Raw genomic sequence first — 13,428 nt, forward strand, 5'->3', positions numbered from 1 at the left:
TGCTTCTTCCCAGCCTTCTGTTGTGGATGGATCTTCTTTCAGCACCTCTTATAGTTTTACTTCACTAACTCTTCTTCATGTGAAAGAATCAATAACACTGGGAGCGAGTACAACCATTACTGGAGTTTAACAATCCCCGCTTCAAACTCTGACAGAAACAGAGGGATTTTCAGTATATTTTTGTTATGTTATTTCCTTCTTAAAACAACTTTCTAAATAGAAGGGATTTATTTTATTATATCAGCTAGTAGAGATGAATATTTATATATGTATACATTCAACACAATAGCTCTTCTTCATGTGCAAGAAATGAAGCACTTTTCAAATAAAACTAAGAGTAATTGTTCAGAGGTTAGTTAAACACATATCAATTAGAGTATGTACCCAAATTCCTTTTCTTTCAAATACTTTTTCTTCAAAGGTAGGTTGAAAAATGTATAATTTAAATATATGAATTAATTCAGAATAATGGTCTTTCTGTGCATAACCTTTGGTCAAAAGACCTTCAAATGAATGAAGACCATTTGGTAGCTAATTTAATTGTTACATATCTAAACTGTAATTAATGGTTTTCAACTTTTGAGTCAATTTGAAAGCTGCTATTAATCCTTCAGAGAGCTTTTCTTTCAGATCTGAAGAAAGGCTTGAGAGACTGAAAGTTTGTCTGATTTTTTAATCATGACAGCTGATTTAATAAAAGATATTATCTCTATCTACAAATGTAGAAGAGAAAACAGCCTGTTGAACATTTTAAAACTGATAACTAGATGTACAATGGAATTTCTTTACTTATTTCTCAAAGTTTTTTTTCCACAAAGTATGTTTTTAAGCTGTCTCTTTGTTCTGTTGAAGTGTGAAATAACAGCACTGAAACCAATTACTTTATTTTAAATATTGGTTGATGTATCCTTTATTAATCTTGTTTTCCTTAAACAACCAACACAATGAAAACCACCTACATTAGCAAAACCAAAAATGGACAAAAATAATCATCAATAGAAATGGAGTGAGCTCATTCCCTAAAATGGGTACTTTTTGAGATCAAAAACACACTGGTAAGACAATGTAATGAAACTATGCATTGCCTCTGCCAATCTGTTCTGCACGAGAAATGACTCTACTTGCTAGAGCTAACAATTCCAAACTATTTATGATTAGTTGTTGGTGTTTTTTTTTTGTTGTTGTTTTTAATTTATTTTGTTTTGTGGGAAGGGCAGGGCAGGGCAGGGCAGGGCAGGGCAGGGCAGGGCAGGGCAGGGCAGGGCAGGGCAGGGCAGGGAAGGGAAGGGAAGGGAAGGGAAGGGAAGGGAAGGGAAGGGAAGGGAAGGGAATCCTTCATTTCTTAACGATTTGTTTTTTAAATGAATATAGCCAAATATGTCAAACTAATTCTGTAATCCTTAAACTACATTAGACAACAGATGGTAGATGGAACATGAATGGAAGAACATATTTGATTACATTATAAATCCATTCAAGTTTGTCAATTTTCAAATTTAGTTATAAAGCTAAATATTTCTGGGCACAACTTCCTATATTTAAGAGCCCTGTGATATCAACACCGTTTTAAGAGATCTTTACATCAGCAATATCAAGTCTGGTCAGCAACCAGCTCCTTTTAAATGATCAGTAAGAGACCTATTCCGTGTTAAAGGAACACCAAAACATTCATGAATTCCAGATCATTTATATGGTCATTTATACTTCTTCCAGTTTTGTTTGTTTGTTTTCTTTCAAGTACTGTTCTCTCTTCACACTGTGCATAAGTGTACATTAATGACACTGAAAATGAGTGCAACAGACTCCACTATTTCTGAAGTCAAGAGGATGAACATGTTTTAAAAAAAAAAAAGGAAGAAAAAAAAAAGAGTATAAGCTCTTCTTATATCTTACTGTTTTGTTGTTGTTGTTTGCTTGCTTTTTGTGTTTTGTTGTTGTTGTTTTGAGATAGTATAAACCCCTGAGAAATAAGGACAAAACTACAACAACAACAACAATTTAATTTTAAACAAAAGACATTTTAATCTATTATTAGATGGTGATCAATTCAGAGTCATATCTTGGTCACAATTTTAATGAAGCACTTTGACTAACAAGCAATGAAAAAATATAAATCCATGTTGTGGGGAGGCTACCTCTAGCATATTTTACATGGCAAAATTGTATTACAAATAAGTATCTATATTTGCATTGTATAATCCGTATATTGTTCATGGTACAATTTTTTAAAACATGTCAAATAACATATTTTGTGTTCACTGATTGTTTTCTACATAATTTTTAGCTTACTTTCACATATCTATACAGCTATCTTGAGCCATTCCTTCTTTTGTTTAAAATTTATTCTAGCACTATGACTGAAAAGAACTACCACAATCGTGGGATGTTATTTAAAATCGGCAAAGGCTAAACTGACAGCTTGGGCAAAATGCAAATCGCTAAGAAGTTTGTCATAGAAAGGAGTGTAAACAGATGGTTTGGAGTGAGCTGAAGTATTGTTGAATTTCTATTTTGGGATGATGGAAAAGCTCCTATTTAAGATTATTTTAATGGAAAGAAGCAAAATACTGACTTTAAAAAGTCTTCTGTATGCTAGATCATGGGAGATGAATGAACTTTTTCATAAATTTTACTTGAAGTGCTTTGCTAAGATCCTGCAGCTGGTCATGAAATGCTGGGTCCTTGCATCTGCATGCAGCACTCCAATGTTCTGTAGAGATATGGAGGAAAGGCACCATATTTCTGGGGGAGAACAAGAATAAAAATCACCTCATCTTTGCTACTGCCCTCAAACACATTATCTTTAAGTTCTGTCAATAAACATGCACTTGAAATTAGAAAATTTTTTTACATTCCTAGCAAACTCTTCAAAATGTTTAGCATAAACATTTGTACTGTTTATAAAAATCATTTCAATAAGGCTGGATTTTACAGAACATGATACATATCAAACAAGTTTCTATTTAAGTCTACAATATTTAGTTACAATTGTGTACAATATGATATTGCTATGGTGATGTTCCAATTTTGTGTCATTTTCTAGAAAATTGCTTAACATGCATGTACAGTCAATTCCACACAAATTATAATCAATTCAGCTACCAATTTCCTTTGGGAGCTTGTGTACAGACCAATCTGAAACATAATAGCCTTTCATTTACTATATTGTAATGTACTGATGTTTCATAGAATTAGCAGAATTTCTTTGTGATTGTCCTCTCTGAATAACAGATTTGTAAATAAAATCTAAGGAAGTAGGACACTAAGTGGTGACATGTATCTAAAGTGTAAGCTGATCAAAATAATGCAACTGATACTTAACTTAAAAAAAAAAATAGAGATGAAAAAAAAAAACAACTTGTGATTATATGTAGGCCAACAATAACTTTAATCAAGATGTATCTGCACAGCTGAATACAGCTAAAATTGCATTAAATTACTTTTACGGTTTACTTGAGGGGTTATTAGAACTCTTGTGTTGTAAAGAAAATCAGCTCACAAAAATACTAAATGCTATCTAAATATATTTTAAACATAGGAGTTTAACATGAGAGTTAAGTTCATCTCATAGACAATCTGATGTGAAATAAACGTGGTATGAAATTACTATTATGTTTTGTTTTTGTTTTTGTTTCTTTTTTAGGTTAGCTATTATTTCTTAAAATGATCTACACAGGACTTTTCAAGTCTCTTTTAAAATTCCGAATAACTATTCACCCTGACCCAACTGAATTGGGAGAATGAGTGGAGAAACCCAAGTAATAATTTTGTAGGAATTATGGACCTCATGCCTAACTTCTTTTAAGAAGGACATCTACCCCCTTACCTCACTCATGCTCTTCTGGAAATTATATTTTCATGGAGGGACACTGATCTTTCATATTATAAATATTCCCATAAATATACCTGCTGATCTAAATTAGTGTAATATAGAAGGGAAAATAAAAACAAAAGGTAAACCACCCTACCAGTAGAGATTACATAAACTATCTGTTCCCCTTCAAAACTAATACAAGGTCAAGAATAGAAAGAGTATCATCTAAACAGCATAAGAGCACAAGAATCTATTGGCTTCAGATCTTCTTGACATTAAGGCTTTTAGTTTTCGTATCCTGATTATTATATTTTGTGAAATGCATTAGGACCCACTCCCATAAAGAGTGAATCTAAGAAATGGTAAGTTATCTTTCTTACAATTTAGAAATTATTCATTATAATATTAAGGAATAATCTAAACACATCTTTTACTTCCACTTTTTCTAGTGATATTATTGGGTTGGAAATTATCAAACCTATTAATTAAAAATGTGAAATGAACAGGTTTGTTAAAAACTTTCTTAACTGTCTAAAAAAACAGTCTATAAAATAGTAAGCCTGGGGAGCTTATCATATCCATGTAACTGTCAGTGCCTAGTGGAACTGAAGTTACGCACACCTACAAGCATAGCTTCAAACCAAGGTAAGAATACAATGACTTTCATGTTTTAAATTGAATTTGGTATAAAAAAAAGTCATTCATGGAATGATTTCCATTACAAAAATATTCCTCTGAATATATTTAAATATTTTGGTCTCCAGTGTATCCACTGAAATGTTATAAAGAGAACTTAAAATACTTATTAATCAGTCTTTTCAACAAAGAGATGAAGTCTGAGAGATGACAATAGAAAATACCAGACATTTTAACTCTTTAAGCAATGAGATATCAGCAGATCACTGTAAGAGGTCATATACTCTTTCTCTGTCTATAATCTTCAGAAAATTGTATCACATTGTCAGTCTTTGTGTTTCTCAGTTAGAGATGACAATGCATCAAACTCTGTGGAGTTAGCCATTTTGGTTAGCAAAAAAATGCTAAAGCTTAGATTTTCCATATATAGATCACCATTTCTTACTCTTTATTACAATAGATAGGCACATATTTGTAACTGAGGTTACTTTGTAAAGACTGAAATCATGAATGTATGAGTCAAACAAAAAGAAATCCTTGGAAAGCATAAAATTAAGTACAACATATTTAATATTTTTCAATTTTTCTTTTCTATTTTAATTAGCATGTTAAGCATATTTGTGTCAAATTTCTGTTTTTCCAGTTGATCTTCCTGCACAACATATTTCCCAGTGAAGCTGTAAACCTTTACATGTGATATCACAAATTATTACTATGAGAACATTTGTACAGTCACAAAAGACTGATTAAAAATGATGAAGCAAGAAAATCTCTTAGATTCTATATTACTTCATTCACTTCACAGAATCATAGAATGGTTGAGGTTAGAAAAGATCTCTGGAGGTCATCTGGCCAAATTTTCATGCTGAAGCATGGCCACCTAGAGCCAGTTGCCAAGGTCCGTGTCCAGATGTCTGTTGAATGCATCTCTCTGTAGAGGGAGAGACTCTGCAGCCTCTTTTGGCAACCTGTGACTGTACTCAGTCATCTGCACAGTAAAGTGTTTCCTGATATTCAGAGGGAACCTCCTGCATTTTAGCATGTGCCCTTTGCTTCTTCTAAGCCTGGCACTTTCCTTTCAGGTATTTGTATTTTTATTCATATACATTGATGAGATGCCATCTGAGCCTTCTCTTCTACAGGCTGAACCGTCCCAGCTCTCTCAGCCTTTCCTCACAGGTGAGGTGCTCCAATCCCTTCATCATCTGCACTGGACTCTCACCAGTATGCCCGTGTCTCTCTTGTACTGGGGAGCCCAGAAATGGACACAACATTCCAAGTGTGGCCTCACCAGTTCAGAAATAGAAGTAAAGGATCACCTCTCTCAATCTCGATAAGTATGTATCTATTTTGCATGCAATCACATATTTTTCCTGCTTTTCCTACATTTTTGTGCACTTTATAATAATATTAATTATTTGCTTTGTTTTAAGGAATTGTGATGTGTACTAGCCCATCTACCACACACTGAACTTGCCAGTTAAATTTAGTTAAACCTCCTTAAAATAAATGGCCAAGATATCTTCATGGTCAGAAGATGAAGGTTTTGCCCTTCTCTTATCATTTTACATTACAAATCAACTCTTAAAAAAATAAAAATAAAAAATCTGCAAATCCAGGGTAGATGGATAATTTGTGATAAAAATATACCAAAAAAAAAAAAAAAAGTTCATCTTTCTGATCAAGGTCTATACCAGGAAATTTACCCTATTGCGGAAGGCACAAAATATGAGTGGTGGTCAATGATTCTATGTCCAGGTGGAGGCCAGCGATGAGTAGTGTCCCTCAGAGGTATGTCCTGGGACAGGTAATGTTTAATATATTTATCAATAACATAGCGGGATCAAGTGCACCCTCAGCAAGTTTGCAGATCACACCAAGCTGAGTGGCGCAGTTGATACCACAGAAGGAAGGGATGACATCCAAAGGGACCTGAAAAGCTTGAGAAGTGGTTCCATGTGAACTAAATGAGGTTCATCAAGTCCAAGTGCAAGGTACTGCACCTAGGTCAGAGCAATCCCAGACACGAGTACGGACTGGGAGAAGAACCTATTGAGAGCAGCCCTGCAGAGAAGGACTTGAGAGTTTGGGCGAATAAAAACCTTGATATGAGCTGTCAGTGCATGCTTGCATCCTAGAAGGCCAACTGCATCCTGGGCTGCATATCCAGATGGGTGGCCAACAGGTCGAGGGAGGTGACTGTCCCCCTCTACTCTGCCCTTGTGAAGCCTCATTTGGAGTACTGTATCCAGGTCTGGGGCCTCAAGCACAAGAAGGATCTGGATCTGTTAGAGCGGGTCCAGAGGAGGGCTACGAAGATGATGACTAAGTTGTAAAAAAAGTAATTGTAAACCTAGAAGAGCCAGTTGACGAGCTGTGCTCCTTCTCCTCCACCAAGACAGGGACATCTTCTTTGTAAGCTCTATGACTTCACCTTTTGGTGAGGAATACCTAGGATAGCATTTTGCTAGCACCATTATCATATATTAGTGCTATTGCAGTAAGTGTATTTCTCAATGGCAATTCTGAAGCTGTTATATCTGTCAGCTTATTAAATATGTTCAACTTTGTGAAACTGTCTCAGTGAAAGTCCTTAGCAGGGCTCTGAAACAGATAAATGTTTGACTCTGCTAAGTCCCCTTAACAAGACAACCATATATTAGATACTAAGTTTTAAAGCCTTATACCATGTTTTGTAGTGTTTGTTTGTTTGTTTGCTTTTGTTATTCCAAAGTAGCCATCACATAAATCTACTTCCTGTGTTATGACTGTTATCGACGTTTTCAAAAAGTAACACATATTTCATTAATTGGTTGCCTATTTATCAAATTTCTGTCTATATAACGAGACAAATTACTGATCACTTTTCTTGTACTATTCATTTATGAAGTGAGAACTACCCAAGCTCTGGTAAGTAATTCACGATACTCATTCATTATAAGCTGCTACAGAAATTGACAAAGTGGTTAGTATTCAGATCAGCTATGGAAATATAATTGGTAGAAAAGGCTGACCCCACAGATTTCTAAGTGGGAAAAAAAAAAAAAAGAAAAAAAGGCACAAAGTAACAGAACAAAACAAAACAACAACAAAAAAAAAGGAGCAAAAACTAATAAAAAATATAGGTCAAAATATCTTTTAAGGCTCAAAATTCATTTTCAGTTGATGCCCTGCATTATGCAAATAACAAACATGCCAAGAATCCCACTGGTTTTAATTAGAACCTTTCTCAGTTTAGTAATGAGCTATTACATTATAAAGTAATGAGAGAAGATTTTCTACTATCCATCACAGTTCTTTTTTGCCCAAAGCAATGCTGCTGAGGGAAAAACTCTCACAGAATCACAGAATCGTCTAGGTTGGAAGAGACCTCCAAGATCACCGAGTCCAACCTCTCACCTAACACTAACAAGTCCTCCACTAAACCATATCACTAAGCTCTACATCTAAACGTCTTTTAAAGACCTCCAGGGATGGTGACTCAACCACTTCCCTGGGCAGCCTGGGCACCCAAGCACACTGCTGGCTCATATTCAGCTGACTATCAACCAATACTCCCAGGTCCTTCTCTGCCAGGCAGCTTTCCAACCACTCATCTCCCAGCCTATAGCTCTGCTTGGGGTTGTTGTGCCCCACGTGCAGGACCCGGCACTTGGCCTTGTTGAACTTCATACAGTTGGCCTCAGCCCATCGGTCCAGCCTATCCAGATCCTCCAGCAGAGCCTTCCTACCCTCGAGCAGATCGACACATGCACCTAGCTTGGTGTCATCTGCAAACTTACTGAGGATGCACTCAATCCCCTCATCCAGATCATCGATAAAGATATTAAAGAGGACTGACCCCAGTACTGAGCCCTGGGGGACTCCCACTAGTGACTGGCAACCAATTGGTTTTGACTCCATTCGTCACAACTCTTTGGGTCCAGCTACCCAGCCAGTTTTTAACCCAACGAAGCGTATGCCAGTCCAAGCCACGAGCAGCCAGCTTCTTGAGGAGAATATTGTGGGAAATGGTGTCAAAAGCCTTACTGAAATCAAGGTAGACCACATCCACAGCCTTTCCCTCATCCACTAAGCGTGTCACTTTGTCGTAGAAGGAGATCAGGTTTGTCAAGCAGGACCTGCCTTTCATAAACCCATGCTGACTGGGCCTGATCGCCTGGTTGCCCTGCAAGTGCCGCGTGATGACACTCAAGATAATCTGCTCCATGAGTTTCCCTGGCACTGAGGTCAAAGTAACAGGCCTATAGTTCCCCAGGTCTACCTTCCGGCCCTTCTTGTAGATGGGCATCACGTTTGCTAGCCACCAGTCGACTGGGACCTCTCCTGATAACCAGGACTACCGATAAATGATGGGAAGCGGCTTGGCCAGCTCCTCCGCCAGTTCTCTCAGTACCCTCGGTTGGATCCCATCTGGCCCCTTCGACTTGCGTACATCCAAGTGCTGTAGCAGGTCGCCAACCATTTTCTCGTGGATAGTGAGGGCCACATCCTGCTCCCCATCCCCTTCCACCAGCTCAGGGTACTGGGTATCCAGCGAACAACTGGTTTTGCCGCTAAAGACTGAGGCAAAGAAGGCATTAAGAACCTCAGCCTTTTCCTCATCTCTTGTAACTAAGTTTCCCCACACATCCAGCAAAGGATGGAGATTCTCCTTAGTCCTCCTTTTTGTGTTGATGTATTTGTAAAAACGTTTTTTGTTATCTTTAACGGCAGTAGCCAGATTGAGCTCCAGATGAGCTTTGGCCTTTCTAATTTTGTCCCTGCACAGCCTCGCAACATCCTTATAGTCCTCCTGAGTGGCCCGCCCTCTTTTCCAAAGATTATAAACCCTCTTTTTTTCCTAAGCTCAAGCCACAACAAAGTTGTACCAACCTCTCAGGAATCTATTGCTGCTTACCTACTTACCTCCCAAATATTTGATGACAATGAATTGCAAGATACAAGTTTATTGCCCAGATACTTGAAGCAATGAGTCTGGGAAATAGCTTATTCTGAAAGTTCTGCTGGGAGACAAAGGAAAAAAAAAAACAACAAAAAGCAATACATTTGTTTCTATGAGTTGAGTACAGTGTATAGATGTAGTTTCTCTTCTACATGGAAAGCACAACACTTCTATACCTCATATAAATTGTGTGCCAATTTATAGCACACAATAGGTTAATTAGTAGTAAACATTTGTTGTAGGTGAGCTAGGAAAGACCTCTCTCCCATCATGCAAGACATGCAACAAACTTGTTTTGAGTGCAAAATGAGGTAGGTTGTACAGAACTTTTATCTCTGACAGTCAGTATCTTATCTTTGACATGTTACCAAACATTTAAGTAGATGGTTGTTAGAACAAGAACGAATTCAGCTACTTATTGGGCTGATGCTCTTCCATCCAAAGGAGAACATCATTAAGATAAACTATTTAAAATAAAAACTATTAAAATGAACCCTTTAATATGATGGTACTTACTATTTAAGCACTGTAATCAGATTCTGAAATAGAAAAAAAAACGAAAGAGAGATAAGAATATTCTTATTTTTCCCTCTCTGGATGAAGCAGAAAATTATTATAACATCTGTGATCTGTTAAGATCATAAACTTTGATAAGATTTAGTGTTTTTATATTTAAGAATAATATATGCAACTTGCACATTGGAGCATTATCAGCTGGGGAATTAAGTTTCCTTCCCCACCTCCAGAGAATACTGCAGTATACACAGGAATAGTCCTTTGCTTATTTATCAGCTAAAATTGTCTGAATTATGTTACAGTGGCCAACACCAAGAATATGAGATGATGGGCTGCATGGACTGTTACTTTGTTATACTTTGATAATCCATATATGCCTAATCTTTCATAGTCAAAATAAGTAAATAAATAAATAAAAATCTTCACTAAATATTTGCAACAGCCAAAAAGACTTAAAAATCTTCAGCCTAGAGGCTATCTTTGTATCCTATACTTGCCTCACTGAACAGTAAAGCTATTTTGGATCTCAGAGGTGTTTTTATATTTCAGCTGTAGTATGCAACATTGGTGACATTTTTAAAGGTTTAATTAAGGAATACTTATCATAACAGAATTCCACAGGAAATTCTGGATGACAAAACCCTAGTGTTATAAAATTAATTGCACCACTAATATGTACCTGAAACAAGTGGAAAGCTTGAATCCAAAGAAACAACTCATTAATCTTCAACCAGCTGTACTGTGGTAGGTGAATCACTTCTGTCTTCACATCATGTTATCTAGATTTTATTTATTTATTTATTTATTTAAGTAAGAATTATCACTTTGCAGCCCAGATATGTATTGTATACAAATATTTACAACTGGAAAGTATTTCTGTGAATTTATTCATTAAATTTCTTAAAATATAACTTTAAAAATACATTTTCCCTTTAATAAATAGTAGCAAATCTTTCCTTTCTCCCTTCCTGTATCCATACATTATTTGATTATTATTGTAAATTGTAACATATTCTTCTTCAGTAAATAAGTAATAAATTAGGAATAACTGAAAACTGCTGAACCTTTCTTCTGTTTTCTTTTCTCTTTTACTCTTCACAAATTCTCATCCTCAGAAATCAGTTATGACACTTGACCTTGACCACATCATATGCCACAGCTGAGTTCAATATGAAAGATAAAAGATAGAAAAATTTACCAACAGCTCAGAGAATTTTTCATGGTATGAAAAAATGTCTTTACATTGCTCAAAAATTTAAAACATAACTCCAAGTTACTATAATTATAGCTACTACTTATGACCATGACCATAATAACATCCTAAGGTCCACCTAGAACTGGGTCTCTCATGTGCTTCCACAATTTATTTTTTTTTAATGCCACGGAAGATTTTGTCTTTCAAGTTGAGACAGATTAATACTCTTGATTTTCTGAGACTATGAAACTAAGACTCTCTCAAAATTAAGCCTTGGAAGTACCACAATTTGGAGATCAAAAATGAGGAAGTACAAAATCTTAACTATCTTTTTTTTCATTCAGAAAATGAGATCTCAGCCTCATATAATTTGACCTCATATTTGAAAAACATTGCAACAATAAACAACAAACAAGAAATGGTGAAGACAGAGAGGACACAAAGATTAGCATTTTCTGACTCCAGCCTGGCAGGAATTTGTAAAATTAACTAACCAGTGAAGAAAAATGTCTATCTAGAACAACTATGTAGCCTCGTCAGGACTGCCGGGACTAGGCAAAGAAAGAACAGTTCCTTGAAAGCTGAAGAGTTCCTCAGAGACCAGGAATTTATGTATGGAAAGAAGATGAGGAGAAGCAGTTGCAGGTGCAAGGAAGGAGACAGTATGCAGTATGGCAGTACTCTATGGATTGTGTCAGGGAATCAGCTGAGTCCTGAAGGAACGCATGAGGTGTGATCTTTAAAGTGAAACTGCCATGTAGATGAAAGGATGAAATAGCAATTAAAAAAAAAATAAATCTTTTCTTGGTTTGGGGAGTGAGAAACAAAATAAACCATAGCAGATGCTGGAGATTGTTTTCATTTGCATCCCTGATCACTTCAGAAAAAGCAGGATTTTCAGTCCAAACAGAAAGCTCAGGTGTCGTTAGAATCAGGTACACAGAGGCACAGCTGCATCTGACAGAAATAGAAGTAGGTTTCCATACCTGAGCACACTGACTAACTCAGCATGAGTGGAGCCAATAAGAAGAAAACAAAAGTGAGGAAGATTCTGTGACCAGGAGAGAGCTGGAGTACTTTTGCTGCCACCAGGGAGGGATCACTCAGCAAAGACAAATCTGACATCCTAACTGAATGTATGCAATTGCATCAAATAGGAAAGTTTCAATTGAAACTAAACTTCTATTATGTAAAATAAAATAGTAACTGCCAAGTACCTTTCTTTTAAGGGATGATATTTTAATCCTTTGAATTGCCAATTTAAATGATTGCCTGTTCTTTGTTGTAAGGTATGTACTTTCTCTTAAATGTTTCTTTTCAATACTCACAGTAAACTACAAATATTTTCCTTGTATGAGGCTGAATATTCACAGCGAAAGTTCAATAACTATGTATACAATTTATAGCTCTGAACACTGAAAGCACCTGAAATGCATCCTACAATTTTCCAAATCCTCTTATGAGACTAGCACAAAGGGAAACCTTGACAGAGTGATGTTAAGCTCTAAGAATAACTGTTGTGGATATTCAGTCCTGAATAGGCATTGCTGAGAGACAAAGCTATCTTTATTTGCAACTGTTTCATTTCAGCCTGAACACATTGTTGTTTAAAATGAACACATAATCACAAATGGCACTTTACATTTTATGCCATATTTTAAATAATAATAATAAAAAAAATCTAACTTTTTGTTGTTTGGCTAGTTTTTTGTTCATTCATTTATTTAACGATCATAGAATCATAGAATATCCCGAGTTGGAAGGGACCCATAAGGATCATCAAGTCCAACTCCTGGCACCACACAGGTCTACCCAAAAGTTTAGACCATGTCACTAAGTGCACAGTCCAATCGCTTCTTAAATTCAGACAGGCTTGGTGTAGTGACTACTTCACTGGGGGGCCTGTTCCAGTGTGCAACCACCCTCTCAGTGAAGAACCTCTTCCTGATGTCCAGCCTAAACTTCCCCTGCCTCAGCTTGACACAGTTCCCACGGGTCCTATCACCGGTGATAATGGAGAATAGGTCACCTGCCTCTCCACTCCCCCTCACGAGGAAGTTGTAGACTGCGATGAGGTCCCCCCTCAGCCTCCTCTTCTCCAGGCTGAACAGGCCCAGTGACCTCAGCCGCTCCTCATATGTCTTCCCCTCTAGGCCCTTCACCATCTTCGTCTCCCTCCTCTGGACGCTCTCCAACAGTTTCACGTCCTTTTTGTACTGTGGTGCCCAGAACTGCACACAGTACTCGAGGTGAGGCTGCACCAGCGCAGAGTAGAGCGGGACAGTCACATCCCTTGACCGACTAGCAATGCCATGCTTGATG

The 13,428-nt window shown here is 36.8% G+C and overlaps 1 long non-coding RNA gene across 2 annotated transcripts; it reads right to left on the reverse strand.

Annotated features, from left to right (window-relative positions):
• Nucleotides 1-1,191: 1,191 nt before the first annotated feature.
• On the reverse strand, nucleotides 1,192-12,274 carry LOC310898722. Of its 2 annotated transcripts, none has more exons than XR_014583592.1 (5): nucleotides 11,601-12,274; nucleotides 10,591-10,690; nucleotides 9,912-9,934; nucleotides 9,359-9,453; nucleotides 1,192-2,742 (listed from the first exon to the last, which is right to left on the reverse strand). It is a non-coding gene; the product is annotated as an uncharacterized lncRNA (long non-coding RNA). The 2 variants fall into 2 exon arrangements; XR_014583593.1 differs by having other exon boundaries at nucleotides 9,359-9,456.
• Between the last annotated feature and the right edge of the window lie 1,154 nt (nucleotides 12,275-13,428).

This window comes from Anser anser (assembly GCF_964211835.1).
Source record: "Anser anser genome assembly, chromosome: 4".
Taxonomy (NCBI): Eukaryota; Metazoa; Chordata; class Aves; order Anseriformes; family Anatidae; genus Anser; species Anser anser.